This window comes from Pleurodeles waltl, chromosome 9 (assembly GCF_031143425.1).
Source record: "Pleurodeles waltl isolate 20211129_DDA chromosome 9, aPleWal1.hap1.20221129, whole genome shotgun sequence".
Classification (NCBI taxonomy): Eukaryota; Metazoa; Chordata; class Amphibia; order Caudata; family Salamandridae; genus Pleurodeles; species Pleurodeles waltl.
Window position 1 is genome coordinate 886180049 of NC_090448.1, and position 19346 is coordinate 886199394.

Consider the following 19346-nt stretch of genomic DNA (forward strand, 5'->3'; position numbering starts at 1 on the left):
CATACCATAGAGCAAATTGGTAAAAAGTGGTACAACCTTCACTTCCGAACAAAATAAAGATTAGGCAGGTAACACAGTAAGGTAACTACCACCGGTGGTGGACCTTCAACTGAACCCCCGGCAACAGCAGTGGAAGAACTAATCAAGTCTACATTCCAATCAAATGCGGTGTTGAGAGTAAGCAACATAGACACTTCTTCCTCACCGCAACTACAGGTAGGTGTGATTTGTCTAAAAAAACAGACTTTTGCCAACTTGCAGAAAGTGTTAAGAAGTTAGTAAAATATATCTAAGAGCAATCATGTGACACGTGATTAGTGCTGAAGCATTGCATTATGACAGCAGTAGCTGATGTTTGTTTTTAGTTTTTAGTTTCAAAATTATAGAAGAATTTCATTATGATGAAAGCAAAAAAGAGATATTGCATACATATCTATTTTTAAATGTATATTTGTTGGTAAAATATTTAGATATATTAAAAATATATGTATAATTCAACTTCAACTCCCCCCAGGATATTGAATTAGGAGGTATAATAGTGAAGAATGGGGAACAGGAAATGGCAGAGGACATTGATTCTACACCTAGCACACTCCCTACACTACAGGATCTACCAACACGACCCAGACAAGTGGGAAGACCAAGCGATTCCACAGCATCAATCACTCGTGCCCCTCTGTACCATCAACCCCCGGCATCAGGAAATGAAGGAGAAGGGTGTGTGCCCTCTGCTACATAGTTAAAAGCTATACAAAGCTATATGTTCAATGTACAACATCAACAATTGAAAGCCATAAAACAATTCGGAGTAGGGTTGCTGAGAACGGAAATGAAGTTAAGGAAGGATACCTGGTAGTTTGTTAATCTATAAATTAAGGTTTTAAAACTTTTAGTTCAAATATGTCTGAATGTACAGATACTGTGACTACACTTAGGAACCTGTTGCCCAGGAAAGCAATATACAAAGGCATAGACAACACCGTTTACTTAGCCGAAGGAATAGTGGGTTTGGATGGTCTGTAAATACATTTGAAAATTCTGTCTTCTTGCTTGTTAGGTGCACAGTAAATCTTCAGGTGGAAAGGCGTCATTTTAGCGCAGAAGCGTCTTTTTTATAGGATGTAACCTGTGGGGAAAAAGAGGAAAAGGTTTTGTTAAAATATGTTTCATTGTTTAAAACTTAATCAATTACACAGCACTAAAATGACTAACCTTAGAAATGGTTGTCTCTGAAGTCAGGACATTGTGCTGTACCTTCAGCATCTGTAAATTAATTTTGAACAAAAATGTTTGCTGGCACTGTAGGAGGATTTTCATATTCGTCCGATGTATCTTTCATTGGAGTTGACGCTGTGCCTTTTTTAATTCTACACTGTGGAGCACTGCACAGCAGGCAAATATTTCACATGTCATCTTTGGGGTATACAAAAGTGCTGCCTCCTTTTTTTAAGACATCAGAATCTTACATTTATAATTCAAAAACCTCTCAATATCTGAGCTTGTTTGATGTTGTGCACTCATATGTTTTTTCACCTGGAGTAATAACATTAGTGTAAGGTGGAAAAAACATGATATTATGCCCTTCCATGGGTATATGATTATTCGTTAGTAAAAACATATCCAGTAGTAGGGTCTCCTCTAGCAAGTCAACTATTTAGTGCACAATGCCTGGGCATATGTGAATCATGAGTACTGCTAGGATTTTTAGCCACACTATTGGTTATGATATATTGAGCACTGCATGCTACCTTCATATTAGGGCTAAGTTGATTGTTTTGATTCTTAAACAAAATCCCCGTTGTGTACATGTGTTTGATCTACACGGCCAATATCAGGAGGAAAGTGTCCTGTTTTATGGAACTATAATTCCATATCCTGCAATAAATTCCTGAGTAGTGTTCAACATAAAACAGAATATCAATGGTACTCAATATAGCATTCAACAAATACTAAAACAATCTATAGTCTACACAGTGCACTCTGTCACATCCCACCTGCTCCTGCAACAGTCCTTTAAAAACTACTTGAAGCAAGGAGGTGGCATAAACAATAGACTTGCAAATGTGTAGGTATGGCCTGGCTTTTTTGAGTTGTCCTCAGCAATGGATGAGGCGCTTGGATCAAGTACAAAATAACATAACTTCTAAGTTTGTACTTCGGAAATATTTATTTGTGGGTTTGATGAAAAAAAAGTGTAATTCTATAGTTAAACAGGTTCTCCTGTCTCCTCCTCCTTTCCTGGCGAGCACAAATACCCATTATCCTCACTGTAGCATACAAACTCAGACATTTTGGAAAAGCAAATATTCTGGCAACCTTTTTATATCTTCCAGCTGGTTACCACCTGATATCTCCACGTCATATTGGGAATGCAAAATGATCATTTCACGACTAGTCACAATTTACGATTTCTTAGCACATACAATTTGCGTATTAATAGGAATTTGGAAATAGGAAATGTCATAAAAATAGCAATTCACTGTTTATTTGAGTCACTATGCTATTTTTGCAACTTGACCATTTTGAGCTTTTTTACATGCCAGCACGCTAGTTCAACGGTCGCAATCTAGTTTGTGACTGGCTAAACGTTAGTACAACTGGCCTTAATGAAGCATTGTTCTCCTTCCAGTACAGGACCTTCAGGAGCCATGTAAACCCTGTGGCCTACTAGGTAAGTTGTCCGAGAGCAAGCTTCAATGGTGTTCGCACTGCTGATGCTTGTGAAACTGGAAACACTATTATAATGTGCAGCCGTTTGTGAAATGACATGAGGGACGAAAAATCTGAAATAATATGACCTCATAGCTAATCTGTCTCTTTATTATGGTATCCAGTTGGTGCGATTAAAAACGTAACGAGAATAAGTCTACCCATGGATCAGGACAACTTGTTTCAAACACCCACCAGAAAACTATATAAGGTCCAGGGCTTTCATCAAGACCATAGCTCCTATGTACACTGCATCATAAGGCTATGGGCGATCCCTGTGGTCAGCATACTACCAACTCATGTGTGAGTGAAATAAAATGAAATTTTAACACAAAACTAAAACCCGTCTGGTGATAAAGTGAAGTGAAGGTAGCTTCCTGAAAAGGAACACATGAACCTTGGTTCAGGAAGGCATTCAAGTGTGACTAGCCTCAGGAGGGAGGAATATTCAGTTTCTTGAGGGACAGAATTCAATAAATTGAGATTTGGTTCCTATATTTTTCATCCTGGAGTACATTTTGTGTTTTAATAAGGAGGAAATATGTGCTTTGGGATATGTTCTCCCCTCTCATCATGCTTTGCTCTGCAGAAGGATCTCCAACTTGAAGGAGAGTGCGTGTTTCAAATAAATGATAACAGGGATGTATGATGGAACAACAAATGCGTTTACAACGCATGCCTTTACAACGCAGTCTTTACAACGCAGTCTTTACAAAGACCGCATCTTTACCATGCATGCCTTTACAACGAATTTAGTTGTAAAAGCATGTTTGGTACACTAACATGCATGGTAAATTCTCATCCGCCCAGCCACCCTAAACCTGGCATCATATTTCACCTGCCTAAGCCCTTAAAACTGCCCCTTCCAAACCCTGCAAAAACAACAAGTGATGGACGGAATGCTGAACATTGTCAAACATTCACCCCCAGTACAGTGATCTGGGCCTAAATCCATCGTTTTTTTGCTGCCCATGCCATTCCAGTTTGGACCCAGCCATATGCAAATCAGTCTTGACCCTGTTCCCCATGGGAACAGTCCAGCCCGAACTGCTAGGCCAGGTCTTCCCTGGACTGGAAACAAGCATCCTGGGACCGGTTTCGGGGTTTCACCCCTCATCAGCCAGGCTAGCTTGAATCCAGTGGTATGGGAAGCACGGGACCCACGTCTGGGCATACCCTTCCCACTTAGGGCGACAAAGCAAAAACAACAAGTGATGGACGGAATGCTGAACATTGTCAAACATTCACCCCCAGTACAGTGATCTGGGCCTAAATCCATCGTTTTTTTGCTGCCCATGCCATTCCAGTTTGGACCCAGCCATATGCAAACCCTGCCCAGAGCCCTAACCACACGGTCTACCCTGCCCTGTCCTAAAACCTGTCCCAACCTTTCCTAAAAACTACCCCGACCCCCCACCCTGCCCTAAACTCTAAAACCTACCCTAGCCTAAAAATGACCCCACCTGTTCTAATAACTACCCCGCCCTAAACCGTAAAACCTACCCTGGCCTAAAAACTACCCTTCCCTCCCCTGCTCTGCCCTAAAAACTACTCCCACCCTTGCCCCGAAACCTAAAACCTACCCTACCCTGTCCTAAAAAGTACCCGACCCCCTGCCCTAAACCCTAAAATCTTCCCTGTCTTAAAACCTGCCCCGCCCTGTCCTAAAAACTACCCGACACCCTGCCCTAAACCCTATAACCTAACCTGCCCTGTCTTAAAAACTACACCCCCGCCCCAAACTCTAAAACCTACCCTGTCCTAAAAACTACCCCACCCTTTTCCAAAAACTACCCAAGCCCCCATCCTGAATCCTAAAACCTACCCTGCCCTGTCCTAAAACCAACCTCAATCCCCTGCCTTCGCCCTAAACCCTAAAAGCTACCTTGCCCTGTCCCAAAACCTACCCACCCTGTTCTAAAAACTACCGACCCCCTGCCCTAAACCCTAAAACCTACACTGTCCAGTCCTAAAAACTACCCCAACCCCTGCCCCCTAAACCCTACAACCTACCATGCCTAGTCCTAAACCCTACCCCGCTCAGTCCTAAAAACTACCCAGCCCCTCTCTAAACCCTAAAACCTACCCTGTCCTAAAACCTACCCCACCCTTTCCTAAAAACTACCCGTCCCCGCCCCACCCTGAATCCTAAAACCTACCCCACCCTGTCCTAAAAACTACCCCAGCCCCCGCCTTCACCCTAAACCCTAAAACCTACCCTTCCCCTGTCCTAAAACCTACCCCACTCTGTCCTAAAAACGGCCCGACCCCCGCTCTGAGCCCTAAAACCTACCCCACCCTGTCCTAAAAACTACCCGATCCCCCTCCTTCACCCTAAAACCAACCTACTGCTGTCCTAAAACCTAACCTGCACTGTCCTAAAAACTACCCTGACCCCCCATCCTATACCCTAAAACCTACCCTGTCCTAAAACCTACCCCACCCTGCCCCAAAAACTACCCAACCCACTGCCCTAAACCCTAAAACCTACACTGTCCTGTACTAAAAACTACCCCTACCCGCACCATAAAACCTACCCTGCCCTGTCCTAAAACCTACCTGCCCTGTCCTAAAAACTACCCAACCCCTGCTCTAAACCCTAAAAACTACCATGTCCTAAAACCTACCCCACCCTGTCCTAAAAACTACCCCGTCCCCGCCTCACCCTGAATCCTAAAACCTACTCCACTCTGTCCTAAAAACTACCCCGACACCCGCCTTCACCCTAAACTCTAAAACCTACCTTTCCCCTGTCCTACAACCTACCCGCTCTGTCCTGAAAACTACCCAACCCCTGCTCCAAACCCTAAAACCTACCTTGTCCTAAAACCTTCCCAACCCTATCATAAAAACTACCCCAACCCCCTTTCACCCTAAAACCTACCCTACTCCTGTCCTAAAACCTACCCCTCCCTGTCCTAAAAACTACCCCGACCCCGCCTTCACCCTAAACCCTAAAACCTACTCTGTCCTGTCCTAAAACCTTCCCCGTTCTGTCCTAAAAACTACCGGACCCCTGCTCTAAACCCTAAAACCTACACTGTCCTAAAACCTACCCCACCCTGTCCTAAAAACTACCCAATCCCCCGCTGTCACCCTAAATCCTAAAACCTACCCTGTCCTAAAACCTACCCCACCCTGTCCTTAAAACTGCTTCATCCCACTGCCCCGCTCTAAACCCTAAAACCTACCCTTCCTATGTCCTAAAACCTACCCCACTCTGTCCTAAAAACTACGCGACGTCTGCTCTAAACCCTAAAACCTACCCTGTCCTAAAACAAACCCCATCCTGTCCTAAAAACTACCCTGACCCCCGTCTTCACCCTAAAACCCACCCTACCTCTATCATAAAACCTACCCCACCCTGTCCTAAAAACTACCCCGACTTCCGCCTTCACCCTAAAATCTACCCTGCCCTGTCCTAAAACCTACCCCGTTCTGTCCTAAAAACTACCCGACCCGTGCTCTAAACCTTAAAACCTACCCTGCCCTAAAACCTACCCCACCCTGTCCTAAAGATGTTCAGCAATCTGTGGCTCATTCGTTTAGAATTGTAAAACCTGTGTACACAAATGGCTTTGTGAACTGGGCTTCAAGTGTTATGATCTAGAAATTTCACTGAAGTAAAAAATGTCATCCGTTAGACTAGTGAAACACAGTTGGTGAAATTTAGGTGTCAACTTTCTGGAAGGCCCTTCACATAGATCTCAGAAGCATATAGACTTAACATACATCTAGAAAAACCTCAAATGTCTTTGTCCTAGAAGTACCCAATGGCAATTTTACCAGCTATTTCCAGTGTTTACTTTAATAAAGCAACTCTATTCCTCTCCAACTTTCCCAGTCCTGAAAGACTAAATAGAGCTTGTTTCCTAGAGGTCTTCATTGGCCATGAGAGCTTGCAACACTATGCAAATCAAAAATAAATTAGCAACTCTGCCACAAAATACCACTTGGCAGCAGACACATGGGATTTTTACAGCTGGTGCTATGTGCTCTCCTACATGCTGTAAAGGGAGATATATAACCCACCACTCATTTCTCACAGACCTCTCAGGTCCCATGGGAGGCACCCAAGAGTTGTATTGACACCAAAGGCCTCCTATGTTTTCTAACCACCAACTCAACATGCAGGCAGCATCTCTCTAATAAGGACAGCATATCCGAACTCAATACAGGCAATCATGCTCCTCTGGCCTAAATAACTGTAGATTGATGGCTCAGAACATCAACAAAGATATTTGAGATGTTATTCTGGAATTGCAACCCATGATCTGAAATACGCAGGCAGCCAGAAGTCCCATTGCCACTAACTGCCAATCCAAGTATCTCTGGCCCAACACGCTCCAGAACATGGAACCAAAGAGTGCAGTGAATATAAATAAGTTAATATAACAAATCCCTTACTATATAAAACCCAATACCACACCACCTTCCCCCTTTACAAACAGAAAGCAAAACAATAATGTAAATAAAGCAAAGTAAAATTCCAGAAATGACAATCACTAAACTTAGAAGGTGTCTTCTAATTGGGCAAAGTAGGCAAATTCATTTCATGATTATTCGAAGAATCAGAAGCAGAAGAAAAGGAAGAAACAGACCATCCCTACACATCATCTAAAACAGGAAAACACTGTCTTCTGCACATACTCACTGACATCCCCTGGCACTATTGTGTCCAAAATACCACACACACACACACACACACGCACACACACTACCATGCAAATTATCACCAAGCATTGTTGAAAATTGAACATTTATCACTAGTTGAGGGCAATGAAACATTGAGGCCCTCATTACAACTTTGGTGGGCGACAACTGCTGCCCGCCAAGTTGTAACCACCGTGCGGCCGTTTTGCAGTGGTTTTCACTGTCTGCTATGCAGACAGTGAAAAGCTCCATGGAGACGTGGCAGGGGGCCCCGAGACTCCCCTTTCTGCCAGCCTTTTCATGGGGGTTCCTACCGCCATGAAAAGGCTGGCGGGAGGGGGACTCGTAATCCGCTGCCCTGGAGGATTATAACTGCCGGGACCAACGTGGCAGTAAACCGGTCCCGGTGGTGCGACCGCGGCGCTTCCGCCACAGTCGTAATACACAGGATTGCACCGCCAGCCTGTTGACGGTGCAGTCGGACGAAACAGCCCTGATGGTCTTTGACCGACAGGGTTGTAATGAGGGCCTCAGTCTCTTACTCAATTACAAACCAAGAACACACATTAGACCTACCAACACCTTCCTCAACAGTCAACATTTTTTTCTTGTTGATAATCTGAATCTGCTGCTTTGTAAGCTTTAAAATACTTTTTTTTATTCCACAGACCCTTCCGGTCGAGCAACACACAACGTTTGCTCACCCTTATAACTCTAATAGGTAAGAAAAACTTTGACTCACCTTTCCTCACCTTCTTGGGCTGTCTAACCAGAAGCCAATCATTCACACTCAAATTCTGAAAACTCTTTTTTCTATCAAAATCATATTTCATTAACAACTGTTTGTGCAACACAGTTGATTACAAATCATTCGTAGTTTGTTGTGCACCCACATCAGCTTTCAGCCTGAACCACTCAGGACACATATTGCTATGAACTCTGCTTCTGAGAAGATAAAAAGGTCCTTTTCCAGTGATAGCTTGTGGAGATATGATGTAACTCCAGAGTTCAGCACCAAGAAAATTCTGTGCCCTCTGACCAGATGACAACGCCATCTGAATAGCTTCTTTCAAAAATCTATTCACTCTCTCTACCAAATTAGGGGAGTAGAGCACAACTTTGAGATGTCTTAGATTATGACATTTCAAAAATGTACACATACAACTAGAAACAAAATGTGTACCAATATCTGTTCCATTCTCCTTGGGTGAGCCCTTTATGGCAAACACTCTTTCAGAAAATGCAATAGCTTTTTCGGTGCTGGGTGCATCAACAAAATAAAAATAAAACCACCTTGAACAATAATCAATAAGCAAAATCAAGTGCCTCAATTCGCTTGGTAACATCTGATAAGGTCCTGAAAAATACAAACCATGTTTGAGCCCGGGTCTCCACAAGGAAGGGAACGGGCATCAATGGAGTAACCAATATTCTACAATGTTTGTCTGAAATAAGGCATTCATAACACCCATTGATGACAGATTTAACCTCAAAATCTAAAGACAGCCACTAATAATATTGTTTCAATCACTTAGTTGGTAACTCCTATTGTAGCTGATGAGCAATGAGAATCAGAGCTCTCCTCAGCTTCTCCGGAGGTATAAATACATCATGTCTCATTACCAATTTGACCACATTGGACAACTCGTGATATTTAAAAAAAACATTTTCAAGTCACAAGAAAAATATTTGCTATCCAACCACCCTTTGACAAGAAAAGTTTTCACTTTAAGAAATTGTTCATCACATAAATAAGCACTGTTCCACTCATCTTCAGTAAACATCAAAGCACATTCCTGAAGAGTATCTATAGCAGCAACCATGCATTCAGTGTCATCAAACTCATCAGCATCTGTTTAATCATTGAGTGCCATTCAATATAAACAATCTGCCTTTAAATGTTGACCACCAGGCAAATATTTAATCTCAAAATTGTATTCCAATACGTTTTTTCAAGTAGACTTACTAGTCTGGCAGAAGCTTTATTGGCACCAGTACCACTCAGAATCTGAACTAAAGGTTTATGATCTGTAAAAAAATGTAGGCTCATCTTTATACTTTTTTAGCGCCGCGTTGGCGTAATTTTTTGACACAAAAACAGCGCAAACTTGCAAAATATAATTGTATTTTGTAGGTTTGTGCCGCTTTTGCGTCAAAAAATGATGCAAATGCAGTGCTAAAAAAAGTATAAATATGGGCCTAATTCTATAACCCCAGATGTGTATCCTGAACAGATCAGGTGCAGACCAACCCCTCTCTTTCAATAGTACTGTAAGGCATCTCAGCTTGTTTTCAAGTTCTAGACACAAAAGTAATCATTCTCTCTTTACCTGCCAGCTGTAAACCCAAAGTTGCTCCTAAACGAGAAAGACAGGTGTCAACTGTAATCACACATTTACACTCAACCTGAAATGTGCTTATTGCACGTGCACGCACAGTCATTTCCTTGACTTTGAAAAAAGCCTCATCAAGATTACTTGACTAAAGAACCTTTGCCCTTTTTTTAAGTAAAGCCCTGAAAGGCTTAATCACCTGAGCATATCCTTGAACAAAAGAGGCATAGTATTCGGCAAAGCCTAATAAAGAGACTAGGGCATCCTTGATGGCTTTAAATAAACACCATTTGGTTTAATATCTGAAGCAGAAATAGTGTGCCCCAGATGTTCTATCCCTTGGGTCACAATTTTGCATTTACTGCACCTTTTTGTCATACTTCTGTGAGCCAAAACTGTCAAGACTTGTCTCAGTACTTCATTATGTTTTTCTATCTGTGAGTAAAAATCAGAATGGCATCCGGATAGTCCTCAAATACCTAGCTATCACCAAAAAGACTGTCCATAAGCCTCTGGAAAATGGAGCCTGCTGAAGCCAACCCAAATGTAATTCTAAGAAACTTGTACCCCCCCAAAGGGTGTCACAAATATGGTTAACTCTTGCAACTCCAAAAAGTAAGAGGAATCTGGTGATAAGCCTAGCATAGGTCTAAAATAGAAAATAACTTTGTGCCACCTACATTAGCCACTAAATCTTATATTCTGGGACGGGATGCCAATCAACTTGACTCTTCTTATTCAATTAACATAGGTCAGCGCAAAGTCTAGCCTCACAGACTTTTTCCGAGCTACCACTATGGGAACAACCCATTGAGATGATTCACAAGGTGCAATTATACCTCTACCTCAATGGTTTCAACATTTGTTGTAGTCCCTCCTTGACACTTAATGGGACCAGATGGTTGACTTTATGCATGACGGGCTGAGCATGAAGCTTTAGTTGAATATTATGTTGGATACCTGTAGCCGGCGGTCCGATCACCCGGCTCCAGGCGTCCCAGAATCGTAAACAATGCCCCGATTCTATGGCGGGGACGGCGCCTCGCCCTGGTGTTGGGGCAACGCTGACGCCGGAAACTGCCTAGGGGACCCGGATATCCGGGTTCCCGAGAGAACTGAAGAAGAGGACGGACTTTGCGCGTGGGGCGTAAAGGAGGAACAAAACGCCGACTGAGACGAGGAGAACGGAGAAACGAAAGACCGGGGCAACGCCGAGAACAGCGAGGATACCCTAGTGGAAGACGGCCAACCTAGGGCCGGAAAGGGAGTCGAAGAACGCCAACTCCGCCACATCCCCGGAGGGACGTGGCTAACAAAGGTTCGGTCCCTCCTAAAGGACAAAGTCTTACCGAAGGGGAAGAGTAACGATGGGAGAGGGGAGGGTGGAGACTGGGAGACGGGAGAGAGGAATCTGGAGAGGGCAGGAAGGAGAAGGGTATTAGGAAGGAGTAGAGTACTCTGAAAAACTTAAGAATATCCTAAGGAAAAGGAGTTAAATCACAGAAACGAAGAACTCTGCTCAGTAATTCTCAAAGAGCACTCAGGAACAAAAAGCCAAATCTGAGAGAACACGAAGAGGTGACTGTTTCTGCACCCACTACTTTCCAACTCAGCACACTTTCCGAAAGGGGCACACAATCTCTCTCTCTCTCTCTCTCTCTCTCTCTCTCTCTCTCTCTCTCTCTTTCTCTCCCTCTCACCTATACTTAATAAAGACCCTTACCTCTACACCATCCCGACTTACCCGTATATCTTTTTCCTCTTTTCCGGTACGCCTGGGAGCCCGAGAAGAAATCTTCGCCAGTCAAGAGGGGAACTGGAATTGAGAGAGAAGAGACATTCTAATATGAAGAGCACGCCATCCATATATTCATGAACATATCACATATCCTTAAAGAACCTAAATAAAAATCACTGATTCTCACACACCCAAGCCTCATAGTCCTTATTATCACCAACCCACTGCCACAATACCTTTAACTACACTCACCCACTCTAAAAATAACAACAGTGATTTTTTTTTACACCAAAATCGCCACCACTTGTGAGCGGCTTCTAACACTTTATACCTAGTTTTTTTGTAATATCCAGGCTCATGGTATGTTACTAGACACCCATTGGCAGCTTCTCCTATCTGCAGCTCATATATGTTGGGGCTGTCAACAATTGTAGTACCTTCCATATCAAATCCGAATAGTGGACGCATGTATTGAAAGGCTGCTGCCAATTGATATAATTTTATATTCGGTAAAGACCATCCACCCCTTTCCCGTGGAAGAGACATATATTTACTCGCTCTCCTGCACTTTCCATATGCCCATATAAACCTCATGATCATTCTGTCGATCTCTTTAAATTTTAGATTGGAGAAATGTAGGAGGCTGGACTGGCTTGTAGTGAGTACCAAGGGGTACTTGCACCTTGCACAAGGCCCAGTTATCCCTTATTAGTGTATAGGGTGTCTAGCAGCTTAGGCTGATAGATAATGGTAGCTTAGCAGAGCAGCTTAGGCTGAACTAGGAGACGTGTGAAGCTACTACAGTACCACTTAGTGTCATATGCACAATATCATAACAAAACACAATACCCAGTTATACTAAAAATAAAGGTACTTTATTTTTATGACAATATGCCAAAGTATCTTAGAGTGTACCCTCAGTGAGAGGATAGGAAATATACACAAGATATATATACACAATAGCAAAAATATGCAGTATAGTCTTAGAAAACAGTGCAAACAATGTATGGTTACAATAGGATGCAATGGGGAAACATAGGGATAGGGGTAACACAAACCATATACTCCAAAAGTGGAATGCGAACCACGAATGGACCCCAAACCTATGTGACCTTGTAGAGGGTCGCTGGGACTATTAGAAAATAGTGAGAGTTAGAAAAATAACCCTCCCCAAGACCCTGAAAAGTGAGTGCAAAGTGCACTAAAGTTCCCCTAAGGACAAAGAAGTCGTGTTAGAGGAATAATGCAGGAAAGACACAAACCAGCAATGCAACAACTGTGGATTTCCAATCTAGGGTACCTGTGGAACAAGGGGACCAAGTCCAAAAGTCACAAGCAAGTCGGAGATGGGCAGATGCCCAGGAAATGCCAGCTGCGGGTGCAAAGAAGCTTCTACTGGACAGAAGAAGCTGAGGTTTCTGCAGGAACGAAAAGGGCTAGAGACTTCCCCTTTGGTGGACGGATCCCTCTTGCCTTGGAGAGTCGTGCAAAAGTATTTTCCCGCCGGAAGGACGCCAACAAGCCTTGCTAGTTGCAAATCGTGCATTTGGCGTTTTTGGACGCTGCTGGGGCCCAGGAGGGACCAGGAGGTCGCAAATTGGACCTGAAGAGAGAGGGGACGTCGAGCAAGACAAAGAGCCCTCACTGAAGCAGGTAGCACCCGGAGAAGTGCCAGAAACAGGCACTACGAGGATGCGTGAAACGGTGCTCGCCGAAGTTGCACAAAGGAGTCCCACGTCGCCGGAGACCAACTTAGAAAGTCGTGCAATGCAGGTTAGAGTGCCGTGGACCCAGGCTTGGCTGTGCACAAAGGATTTCTGCCGGAAGTGCACAGGGGCCGGAGTAGCTGCAAAGTCGCGGTTCCCAGCAATGCAGCCCAGCGAGGTGAGGCAAGGACTTACCTCCACCAAACTTGGACTGAAGAGTCACTGGACCGTGGGGGTCACTTGGACAGAGTCGCTGGATTCGAGGGACCTCGCTCGTCGTGCTGAGAGGGGACCCAAGGGACCGGTAATGCAGCTTTTTGGTGCCTGCGGTTGCAGGGGGAAGATTCCGTCGACCCACGGGAGATTTCTTCGGAGCTTCTGGTGCAGAGAGGAGGCAGACTACCCCCACAGCATGCACAAGCAGGAAAACAGTCGAGAAGGTGGCAGGATCAGCGTTACAGAGTTGCAGTAGTCGTCTTTGCTACTATGTTGCAGGTTTGCAGGCTTCCAGCGCGGTCAGCAGTCGATTCCTTGGCAGAAGATGAAGAGAGAGATGCAGAGGAACTCGGATGAGCTCTTGCATTCGTTATCTAAAGTTTCCCCAGAGACAGAGACCCTAAATAGCCAGAAAAGAGGGTTTGGATCCTAGGAGAGAGGATAGGCTAGCAACACCTGAAGGAGCCTATCACAAGGAGTCTCTGACGTCACCTGGTGGCACTGGCCACTCAGAGCAGTCCAGTGTGCCAGCAGCACCTCTGTTTCCAAGATGGCAGAGGTCTGGAGCACACTGGAGGAGCTCTGGACACCTCCCAGGGGAGGTGCAGGTCAGGGGAGTGGTCACTCCCCTTTCCTTTGTCCAGTTTCGCGCCAGAGCAGGGCTAAGGGGTCCCCTGAACCGGTGTAGACTGGCTTATGCAGAATTGGGCACCTCTGTGCCCAACAAAGCATTTCCAGAGGCTGGGGGAGGCTACACCTCCCCTGCCTTCACACCATTTTCCAAAGGGAGAGGGTGTCACACCCTCTCTCAGAGGAAGTTCTTTGTTCTGCCATCGTGGGCCAGGCCTGGCTGGACCCCAGGAGGGCAGCTGCCTGTCTGAGGGGTTGGCAGCAGCAGCAGCTGCAGTGAAACCCCAGGAAGGGCAGTTTGGCAGTACCAGGGTCTGTGCTACAGACCACTGGGATCATGGGATTGTGCCAACCATGCCAGGATGGCATAGAGGGGGCAATTCCATGATCATAGACATGTTACATGGCCATATTCGGAGTTACCATTGTGAAGCTACATATAGGTAGTGACCTATATGTAGTGCACGCGTGTAATGGTGTCCCCGCACTCACAAAGTTAAGGGAATTGGCTCTGAACAATGTGGGGGCACCTTGGCTAGTGCCAGGGTGCCCTCACACTAAGTAACTTTGCACCTAACCTTTACCAGGTAAAGGTTAGACATATAGGTGACTTATAAGTTACTTAAGTGCAGTGTAAAATGGCTGTGAAATAACGTGGACGTTATTTCACTCAGGCTGCAGTGGCAGGCCTGTGTAAGAATTGTCAGAGCTCCCTATGGGTGGCAAAAGAAATGCTGCAGCCCATAGGGATCTCCTGGAACCCCAATACCCTGGGTACCTCAGTACCATATACTAGGGAATTATAAGGGTGTTCCAGTAAGCCAATGTAAATTGGTAAAATTGGTCACTAGACTGTTAGTGACAATTTGAAATAAATGAGAGAGCATAACCACTGAGGTTCTGGTTAGCAGAGCCTCAGTGAGACAGTTAGGCACCACACAGGGACCACATACATATAGGCCACAAACTTATGAGCACTGGGGTCCTGACTAGCAGGGTCCCAGTGACACATAACAAACATACTGAAAACATAGGGTTTTCACTATGAGCACTGGGCCCTGGCTAGCAGGATCCCAGTGAGACAGTGAAAACACCCTGACATACACTCACAAACAGGCCAAAAGTGGGTGTAACAAGGCTAGAAAGAGGCTACTTTCTCACACAACCCCCCCCCAAACGAAGGACAATAAGGCTAACCTTGGCCAGTTGAGACTTTATTGTCTAAGTGGTGATAAGTAGAGAGTAGCTCTGCAATAGACTGGTTACTCCCTTTATCATCCACTCTATGGTTACTTCCCTGTGGGGATGTAAACCACCCTGTTTGACGTTTTTTAGCTAAGCAACAATGTGAAGATGTATTTTCAGAGTTTCTATCAGTAAGTTTTAGTTTAGAGCAGTGGGAATTGTCCACTGAACCTATTTGTAGTGATGGAAATGCCAGACAGGGATGCTGTCTCAGAAAAGCCATAGCTGGGCAAAAACTTTGTCCATATGGCTGGAAGAGAGAACAGGGAAGCTGTTTCTCTTGGGTTGGAGCAGGGCAGGGATGCTGTCCTATCAGCTCCACACTAGGGCAGGGATGCTGTCCTAAGTGTTGTGAGGCAGTGCAGGGTTTCTGCACTAAAGTTTCTCTGGGAGGGTTGGAGGGATGCTCCATGTTAACTAAAATGGTGCTCTTTTTGTCACCAATTTTAGTTATCCCACAGAGAGGTACTTCTACCTCAGGGAGTCCAGCTTTGCCAGCTGATGATTCCCTTGGAACAGGTGCCACCCCAGGAGAGGTTTCTCCCACCACAGGAATGGTATCCTGAATGGTAGGGTGGTTAGGGGATACTGTGATACCCTTTTTACCTGTTGATGGAGAGGGATCCCGAGTTTTCAGGCCTTCTCTCCTTTGCTTTTTCATTTCTGTAGAAATGAGAGGGAACAATTCCTCTGGGATGCCCAGCATGGCTGCATGGGCATAAAACTCTACATCAGCCCAACCTGAGGCCTCTAGGTCATTACCTAAGAGACAGTCTACAGGTAAGCTAGGTGATACCACCACCTGCTTAGGGCCAGTAACTCCACCCCAACTAAACTGAATTATAGCTAAGGGAAGAAACTTAGTGGAGTTATGGACATCAATAATTTTATACTGTTGTCCAATGATGTGTTGTTCAGGAGCCACTAGGTTTTCAGTCACCAAAGTGATACTGGCACCTGTGTCCCTGTAGGCCAAGGCCTCAACACCATTTATTGAAACTGTCTGCCTGTACTTATCCATTGTAAGGGGACAAGCAGCCAGTGTGGCAAGGCCAATTCCACTAGGTGTGACAGAAACTGTCTTGGGACTGACTACCCCAGTTTCTATGATGGACCCATAAGTGAACCCAACTACACCCTTAACTTGACTGTTGCCAGCAGTCCCACCACTAGTACCACTACTGCTAGGGGCACTAGAGCTTGATGTATTAGTAGTGGTAGGCTCAGGGGGTTTACCTGGACAGGACTTATCCCCTGGCCTATGGCCTCTGTTTTTACACACAAAGCACCAAGGCTTTTTAATGTGTACAGGTTGGGAAGAAGAGGAAGAATTTGTTTTATCCCCACCCTCTGAACAGTGTTTAAGATTTGAAGTGGGATCTTTGGTTTTACCCTTATCCCCATGCTTATCTTGAGATTTTTCACCATCTTTCTTCTTATTGCCATCTTTGTCACCCCCTGTATGAACTTTTCTGTTCACCCTTGTTCTGACCCATTTGTCTGCCTTCTTTCCCAATTCTTGGGGAGAGGTCAGATCAGAGTCTACCAGTCACTGGTGCAACAAATCAGACACACAATTATTAAGTATATGCTCTCTCAGGATTCTGTTATACAGGCTTTCATAATCAGTAACTTTACTGCCATGTAACCACCCCTCCAAGGCCTTCACTGAATGGTCAATGAAATCAACCCAGTCTTGTGAAGACTCCTTTTTGGTCTCTCTGAACTTTATCCTGTATTGTTCAGTGGTTAAGCCATAACCATCCAGGAGTGCATTCTTAAGAACTGTAAAATTATTGGCATCACTTTCTTTCACAGTAAGGAGCCTATCCCTACCTTTTCCACTAAATGATAGCCATAGGATAGCAGCCCACTGCCTTTGAGGGACATCCTGTACAACACAGGCCCTCTCAAATACAGCAAACCACTTGTTAATGTCATCCCCCTCCTTATAAGGGGGAACTATCTTGTGCAGATTCCTGGAATCATGCTCTTTTGCAGGATGACTATGGGGAATACTGCTGCTGCCACCATGGGTTTCTAAACCCAACTTCTGTCTTTCCTTCTCTATTTCAAAAGACTGTCTATTCAAATCCAGCTGTTGCTTTTTAAGCTTCAGTCTGGTTTGTTCCACCCTCAACTTATTGAGTTCCCTCTCTAACATTCTGTCATCAGGGTTGGTGGGAGGGAACATTCCTAGATACAGAGGTATGATGGGAATGAACAGAAGGAGACCTGTCCCTTACAGAAGCCACCCTAACAGCTTGGTTAACAGAAACATTACTACCAGTATGGTGAGAATAATTGCTTTTGCTATGATGTGAGACAACACTATTTGTATGGTGTGGCTCATCATCATTACCAACTATGCTAGACTGTCTAGTAATGGGCAGGCTAGGAAGTTTCTTTCCTGAATCTTTTCCTGGGGGAGTCCCTGAATCAGATTGAGAACTATTAGGTACTTTTTCAACAGATGAGGCACCTATGGCCTTATCCTGTTCTCTAAGCATGTTAAGTAACAGTTCCAAGGAAGGATTCTTCCCTACACTCAAACCTCTCTCTATACAGAGACTCCTTGCTCTTTTCCAGCTAAGGTTGTCATATGCAAGTTTGGACAGATCAACATTTTGGCCTGTGCCAGACATTTTTTTGAGAGAGTTAAAGTGATAGAAAAAGAGAAAAAAGTTTTCAGAACTTTTTGGAAAGACAGAAAAAAACTTTTTAAACTTTTAAGAACTTTTTTGAAAGTTTAGAAGTACTTTTCAGCACTTAGAAAAGAGTGAAAAGAGGAAATGCAAAACTTTTTGGCTATGTGTATATACACTGACCTTGTTTTGTATATTTTTCTCTTATGAAAAGTACAATGACAAGAGTGGTAAGTAGTCTCAAAGCACTTATCCCACCACTGCACAACCAATGTAGGAGGCTGGACTGGCTTGTAGTGAGTACCAAGGGGTACTTGCACCTTGCACCAGGCCCAGTTATCCCTTATTAGTGTATAGGGTGTCTAGCAGCTTAGGCTGATAGATAATGGTAGCTTAGCAGAGCAGCTCAGGCTGAACTAGGAGACGTGTGAAGCTACTACAGTACCACTTAGTGTCATATGCACAATATCATAAGAAAACACAATACCCAGTTATACTAAAAATAAAGGTACTTTATTTTTATGACAATATGCCAAAGTATCTTAGAGTGTACCCTCAGTGAGAGGATAGGAAATATACACAAGATATATATACACAATAGCAAAAATATGCAGTATAGTCTTAGAAAACAGTGCAAACAATGTATGGTTACAATAGGATGCAATGGGGAAACATAGGGATGGGGGTAACACAAACCATATACTCCAAAAGTGGAATGCGAACCACGAATGGACCCCAAACCTATGTGACCTTGTAGAGGGTCGCTGGGACTATTAGAAAATAGTGAGAGTTAGAAAAATAACCCTCCCAAGACCCTGAAAAGTGAGTGCAAAGTGCACTAAAGTTCCCCTAAGGACAAAGAAGTCGTGTTAGAGGAATAATGCAGGAAAGACACAAACCAGCAATGCAACAACTGTGGATTTCCAATCTAGGGTACCTGTGGAACAAGGGGACCAAGTCCAAAAGTCACAAGCAAGTCGGAGATGGGCAGATGCCCAGGAAATTCCAGCTGCGGGTGTAAAGAAGCTTCTACTGGACAGAAGAAGCTGAGGTTTCTGCAGGAACGAAAAGGGCTAGAGACTTCCCCTTTGGTGGACGGATCCCTCTCGCCTTGGAGAGTTGTGCAGAAGTGTTTTCCTGCCGGAAGGACGCCAACAAGCCTTGCTAGTCGCAAATCGTGCGTTTGGCGTTTTTGGACGCTGCTGGGGCCCAGGAGGGACCAGGAGGTCGCAAATTGGACCTGAAGAGAGAAGGGACGTCGAGCAAGACAAAGAGCCCTCACTAAAGCAGGTAGCACCCGGAGAAGTGCCAGAAACAGGCACTACAAGGATGCGTGAAACGGTGCTCGCCAAAGTTGCACAAAGGAGTCCCACGTCGCCGGAGACCAACTTAGAAAGTCGTGCAATGCAAGTTAGAGTGCCGTGGACCCAGGCTTGGCTGTGCACAAACGATTTCCGCCGGAAGTGCACAG